We start from the raw sequence: 7,256 nt of genomic DNA on the forward strand, positions 1-7,256 counted from the left end.
CGGAACCACCGTAATACGATGTCTCTAATGCCCAACCCCTCCAGGCGGTCCAGGAGGATACCGTGGTCAATGGTATCAAAAGCCGTTGAGACGTTGAGGAGAACAAGGAAGGAGCATTCACCCCTATCCAGAGCCCTCCTCATATCATCCACCAAGGCGACCAAGGCTGTTTCTGTCCCATGCCCAAGCCTGAAGCCCGACTGAAATGGGTCTAGATAATGGGTTTCTTCCAAATGTGCCTTCAACTGCATCGCCACCACCCGCTCAATCGCCTTGCCCAAAAATGGAAGATTCGAGACTGGGCGAAAGTTGTTCAGAACTTGGGGATCCAAGGAGGGCTTAAGAGCGGTCTTATCACTGCCTCCTTGAGGGCTGATGGCATCACTCCCTCCTCAAGGGAGGCGTTCACCACCACCCTGATCCCTGTACCCAGTCTCTCTCTGCAGCCCATAATGAGCCAAGATGGGCAAGGGTCAAGGAAGCAGGTGGAATGGTATGACTTTGAGAGTGCACTCCCACAGGCCTTCACAGCCTTTCATCTTCAGCTAGAGTCAGAGTTAGGCCTTGAACATGTCTGTAAAGTTCCCAGGTTTCTGGACATTCGGCTTAATGTAGAAGAACTTTTTGATGAGTTCAGTCAGTCTAATTCAGAAGTTCCTGCCAGAGGCAAGAAAAGTGGATATTCCTCTGGCCCCAAAATGGGTGCTATTACTGAAACACATCAAACCTACATCTCTTGCACAGGTTATTAGTGCTGTGATTGCCATCCCAGTAAATGTTGTTGAACCAATTGGAAACAGTGCTATCAGATTTAATGTCTATTTAAGTGGAAACATGCCCAGAAAGTCCAACACAGTTACATTTTACTTCAAAAGAGGAAACTTCTCTAAAATGAGGGAACTGGTGAAAAGGAAGTTAAACAAGGGAGGCAAAAGGATTAAATCCCTTCAAAACGCTTGGAGATTACTCCAAACCACAATAATAGAAGCCCAGTTACAATGTATACCACAGGTTAGGAAAGGCAGCACCAAGTCCAAGAGGTCGCCAGCATGGTTCACGAGCAGCGACAAGGGAGCTATTAGAGAAAAGGGGGCTTCCTTCAGAAAATGGAAGCCTTGCCCAAGTGAGGAAAACAAAAGGGGGCACCAGCTTGCACAAAGGAGATACAAGCAGACAATAAGAGATGCAAAAAAAGCATTTTGAAGAGCATATCGCTAACAACATCAAGGCCAACAATAAAGAATTCTTTAAATATATCAGAAGCAGAAAACCAGCTAGGGAGGCAGTTGGACCACTGGATGACAATGGAGTTAAAGGAGTACTGAAGGAGGATGAGGAGATTGCAGAAAACCTGAATTATTATTATTATTATTATTAATTAAATTTATTAATCGCCCATCTGGCTGGTCACCCAGCCACTCTGGGCAATGTACAACAACAAAACAGCTAAAACAATAAAATTCTACATTAAAAACATCATATGAAATACCCTAACCCACCCCAAATGCCTGCCTGAACAACCACGTTTTTAATGCGCGGCAGAAGCTAATGAATTCTTCTCATCAGTCTTCACTGCAGAAGATATAGGACAGATACCTGTGCCTGAAATGATGTTTTCAGGAAGGGAGTCTGAGGAACTGAGGCAAATACTGGTGACAAAAGATGAAGTTCTCAACCTTACTCATAAATTGAAAGCACATAAATCACCAGGCCCAGATGGTATCCATCCTACAGTTCTCAAAGAATTCAAATATAAAATTGCTATCTTCTAACCAAAATATGCAACATGTCCCTAAGATCATCCTCTAATAGGACTGGAAGATGGCCAATGTAACACCAATTTTCCAAAAGGGATTCAGGGGGGATCCAGGATATTACAGGCCAGTTAGCATAATGTCTGTTCCGGGTAAATAGGTTGAAGGCATTATTAAAGATAAAATTAGTAAGCATAGAGAAGGACAAGCCCTTCTGAAAAAGAATCAAAACAGCTTTTGCAAAGGTAAGTCCCGTCTCACTAACCTTTTAGAGTTCTTTGACAGTGTCAATAAACATGTAGACATGGGTGACATTGTTTACTTGGACTTCCAAAAGGCTTTTGACAAAGTCCCTCACCGAAGACGCCTGAGCAAACTTAGGAGACATAGAATCAGAGGATCAGTTATGGATCAGTAACTGGTTAAAGAACAGAAAGCAGAGAGTAGGAATAAATGGTCAGTTCTCCCAATCGAGGGAAATAAATAGTGGGGTCCCCCAGGGATCTGTATTAGGACCGATGCTTTTCAAATGTTCATAAAATATCTGGAATTAGGAGTGAGCAGTGAAGTGGCCAAGTTTGCAGATGACACCAAATTATTTAGGGTGGTTAAAGCCAAAAGGGATTGTGAAGAGCTCCAAAAGGATCTCACCAGCCTAGGAGAATGGGCATCTAAATGGCAAATACGGTTCAATGTAAGCAAGTGTAAAGTGATGCAGTTGGGCAAAAAATCCCAACTTCAAGTATAACCTGATGGGATCTGAGCTAGCGGTGACCAACCAGGAAAGAGATCTTGGGGTTATGGTGGACAACTCAATGAAAATATCAATCCATTGTATGGCTGCTGTAAAAAAAGGCAAACTGTGTTAGGCATAATCAGAAAAAGAATTGAGAATAAAACTGCCAATATCATACTGCCCTTATACAAATCCATGATGCAACCATACTAGGAATATTGTGTCCAGTTCTGGTCACCACACCTAAAAAAAGATATTGTAGAGGAAAAAGTGCAGAAAAGGGCAACTAAAATGATCAAGGGGCTGGAGCATCTCCCCTGTGAGAGAAGGTTACAACAGTTGGGATTGTTTAGCTGGGGGGGGGGGAGCAGCGTAAGGGGAGACATGATAGAGGTGTACAAAATTATGCCTGGTGTGGAGAATGTGGATAGGGAGACATTTTTCTCCCTCTCCCAAAATACTAGAACCTGGAGTCATCCTATGAAACTGATTGGTGAGAGATTCAGGACAGATAAAAGGACGTCCTTCTTCACACAGAGCATAGTTAAACTATGGAATTCGCTACCACAAGATGTAGTGATGGCCACCCATTTGGATTGCTTTAAAAGGCTGTTGGACAAATTCCTGGAGGAAAGGCTATAAATGGCTACTAGTCTTGATGGCTATGTGCTACCTCCAGTACCAGAGGCAATGAGCCTATGTATACCAGTTGCTGGGGAACATGGGTAGGAGAGTGCTGTTGCACTCCTCTCCTGCTTGTGGGCTTCCCATGGCTCATTGGCCACTGTGTGAACAGAATGCTGGACGAGATGGACCCTTGGTGTGATCCAGCATGGCTCTTATGTTCTTATGTTGTTATGATCCCTAAAATCTTCCAATGATTTCCAATGGGCATTTGGGATGAACCAATGCATTTCAATGGCCAGTTGGTGTCCTTCTTTTTAGTACGTCCCTTCTGGCCTTCTCACATGGGAAATATGGACAGACAAGAGGCTAGCTCTCCTGGTTAAAGCAGAGTGTTGTGTTAAATTCAATTATGAATTGAACTGTGTCCAATTTTTCAAATATATAAAGCAGTAACCACAATTGCTCAGAGCATGCACAAATTCCAAGTATAAATTTTAAGCACTGCATAAATATTTCTGTGATTTCAAATTGAGTTTGTTCATTATTGTAAAAATAATAGTTAAACATAATGCTTCTTGTGTATTTAATTGCATACAAGTAACCCACATTGTGTGTGTGTGTGTGTGTGTGTGTGTGTATGTGTGAGTATCTCTATCTCCCTCCCCGCCCCCACTACACACACAATCTAGCAATTGTTACTGAAGGGCCCAGCTCTGTGACATCGCAAGGGTCTGACCTCTGGGTCTCAGGTTTTCACCTGAAATCTCAGGGAAGGGATGCTGTTGATCTGGTGACCCTAGATAAGACTAAAGTAATAGGCTCCACTTGTCAGGCTCCAGACAAGAGTCTGGCTGCTGCAGTTTGGACAAAGTGAAGTTTCAGATGGCCTTTAAGGCAGTCCCACATGGAGAGTATTTCAGCAGTCCAACCCAGAAGTAATTAGGCCAGGAAAGTTGCAGCTACTGAATGGGTCTGTTGCAAATGGCCTCTTTAAAAGGCAAGATCAGAAGGCCTCAATGATAGTAGGCCATGTGGGAGGAATAATGTCCACATTGGGGCAAAAGTCACTGTGAGCAGTTTGGCCTGCATAACCACCTGAAAGGCCAGAGGGCTGTCTTCATGGGTGATTTGCTGCGGATTGGGACCTTTTGGAGGTCCTTTCGAAGCACATGATGTCGTGGCCAGTCTACAGCCACCCCGGAGTTTACCTATGGGGAAGCCGCATTTTTGCAGAGTACTTTTAGTGCATTGTTTTTCTTTCATTCAGCTCCCCTATGGATCAGCTGCTGTGTGCCCATCCCTTCGCTTTAAATTCTGTATGATCGGGCATTCCTAGGGGTGTGTCTTTCACCTTGCTGTGCCCTCAGTAACCTAGATAGAGTAACCAGAGTAACTAGCCTGCCTTTCCAACTCATCAAAGTGGTAGAGCGCTCCTCCATGCCTTCAGAATCATGCTGTACTTCCTTTTCACCAGTGGAAGTAACTAACTTCCATTTCCCCATTGAGAACCATCATTATGTGCCTCTCTAATGTTTGCATTAATTCGCTTCTCTGATGTTGTGTTAATTCACTTCTCTGATGTCACGTTACTTTGCTTCTGTGATGCTTGCAGTAAAAAATGGGTTGGAAGCTATAACTCTGTGACAGTTTGCTTGAATGGGGTGAGATTGGGATGGTGGGGTGCTCTCATGGGGAGCCTTTGGATGCTGCACTAGATAACCAGGGATTCTGGCTTCTTCATGGAAGAGTGCACAGACTGGGGGAAAGGGGGGGAGCTATAACTCTGTGACAGTTAGCTCCCAATACCGCAGTAGCAATCTACCACAGTATCAGGATCACAGGAGCAGAGAAGCCTGTCATTGCAAGCAGAGAGAAGTGACCAGAGAAAGGGAAAGGGGGGTGGAGTTATAACTCCGTTTGCTGGAATGGGGCTACTTTGCACTGGTGGGGTGCTCTCATGGGGAGCGAGTATCTACCCTGCCTTTTGTCATTCATAAAAGCGCTACAGCAAAGTTTGTAGCCTTCAGAATTGTAAATTAGTTACTCTCCATTCATAATAATGGAGCCCGGACAGGGGTGGGAAACAAGCCTTTCTCATTGTTGAGCAGCCCCTGCTGGACGGATGACATTCAGTTCTATTCTGTCCACCTGAACTGGAAGTATGCTGATTCCAAGTCCTGTGTAACCTGTGAAAAGTGGGGGGTTAGGTATGGTATATTCCGCTTTTCTGGCTTTGTATGTCCCTGACAGACCGAAGCCTATTTCCTGAAAATGCGGAGAATACCCTGACACTTCGGCTGTTGGGTGGTACAGAAATTTAATTAATACATATAAATACATACATACATGCGCTTCTCCTTCTGTTATTGTGTAGATGGCCCCCATGACAATCCTTGGTCTGTATGACTGCACCAGTTTTGAGGTTATTCTGTGTTTCTATAAGCTGTAATAAATAGCTGTTGAGCTGAAGACATCTGGTGTGTGTTGCTGTTCCCCATATACAAAAGGGCTGAAACTGGTAAAAGTTACAGCTCACCATGAGTTGTTCAAGCCATGGTGAGCTGTGGCGGGTGCCAGGCAGGATTTGCGTATTCACCACCTGGTTGCAGCTTGTCATGCTGTGTGAACCTGGGGACTGTGGTTATCACACAACCCATGGTTTGTTGTGGGGGTTTGCAAGGGTTGTTGAATTCTCACATAACCCATGGTCCCTGGGTTTGCAAACACAACGAGTCATAGCCGAGCGTTGAATATACAAATCCTGCCTGGCACCTGCCGCAGTCCATTGTGGCTTAAACAACCCACAGTGGGCTGTTTTGATTATGCAGACCAGGTCACTGCGTACTATATTTTTATATTGCCCCTTCATGAGAAAGAGATAGATTTCTCTGTACTTCATAAGACTGGCTTGATCGTGCACTTTTCTGTGCTTTATTGTCTGACCTGGATAGGTTTACAACATACAAAATAACTAATTTGATGTAATAGTAAACATCCCCAGACTGTGCCGCAGATGTGATCAGTGAATTTAAGAATATGAATATTTGCCTACAGTGGTGTCTTATATTCTGCACCTCATATAGCTTTCTTGTACGTTTTGTTCTTGTTGATGGCTCATGATCAGAAATGATAAAAAAGTAGTGAATATATTGACAGTTATTTAAAGAAGATTAAGATATGGAATGAAGTAGGTTTCAGGATAGTAGAGAAAAAAGCCAGGCAGAAGGTTGCCAAGAGGCTCAGTTCTGGGGTGTGTTGTGAATACAGGTATCAAATGCCAAACCAGTGAGTTAAACCAAAGATTTCCCTGGGCTCAGTCAATGTATACATTTTAAAAATGAATTACATATTGATATTGTTGTTAACTAGATTTTGCTTGGTTGAATGGTAAATATTAATATTTCTCTTTTTTATTATTTGCAACAATATAATTATACTTTTGTGGTAGCTATATGATATCCATATAGAGTCATATAGTTCACATCAGGACATTTACAAAGCAGTTTTTATTTACTGGTATGTGGGATAGTACGTGGGCTCAGAGCTCCAACATGTGTTAATCTATCTCCCCAAATAGGTTTTAAAGTAATATAAAATAAAAGGAAGTTCATTTATTTAATGGATTTTTAAAACCTCCTCCCAGGATAGATTAGCCTATCAAGGCAGCTTACAGTAGTATATAAAAATTCATAATAAGATCATACAAAAACAACAGTAAAATATTAAAATGTAATAGGATCACATAGGGGAAAAATACCACAACAGCTCATATTCAGATAGTATTTCAGATAATACAACAGATACAAATAGCAACAGCAAATCAAAAAGGACATTAAAATGGTAGCCACAGAAAAACAGTTGCAGCACCACAAATTATCCCAATGCTGACTGGAGTAAAAGGGTATGTTCAGTCTGCCTAAAGGCAAATACTCAGGTGGGTACATTTGAATTGTGGGTAATCCTTCAGGTAGCCTGGTCCCAAACCGTTGAGCAGCTGTGGCTGTTCTTGCTTTCTGGGTCAGAAGCTGGCAACCCTGCAGTGCATTTGCCAAATGGCTTGATGCTTTAGATATGCCAGCTTCTTTCTTCTGCTGTTTTCCAGTATACTTACACCAAAAGAGTAATCTGGTGGTCCTATT

The sequence above is a fragment of the Heloderma suspectum genome, chromosome 5 (genome assembly GCF_057233095.1).
Source record: "Heloderma suspectum isolate Gila_16-S chromosome 5, 16-S_ref, whole genome shotgun sequence".
Taxonomy (NCBI): Eukaryota; Metazoa; Chordata; class Lepidosauria; order Squamata; family Helodermatidae; genus Heloderma; species Heloderma suspectum.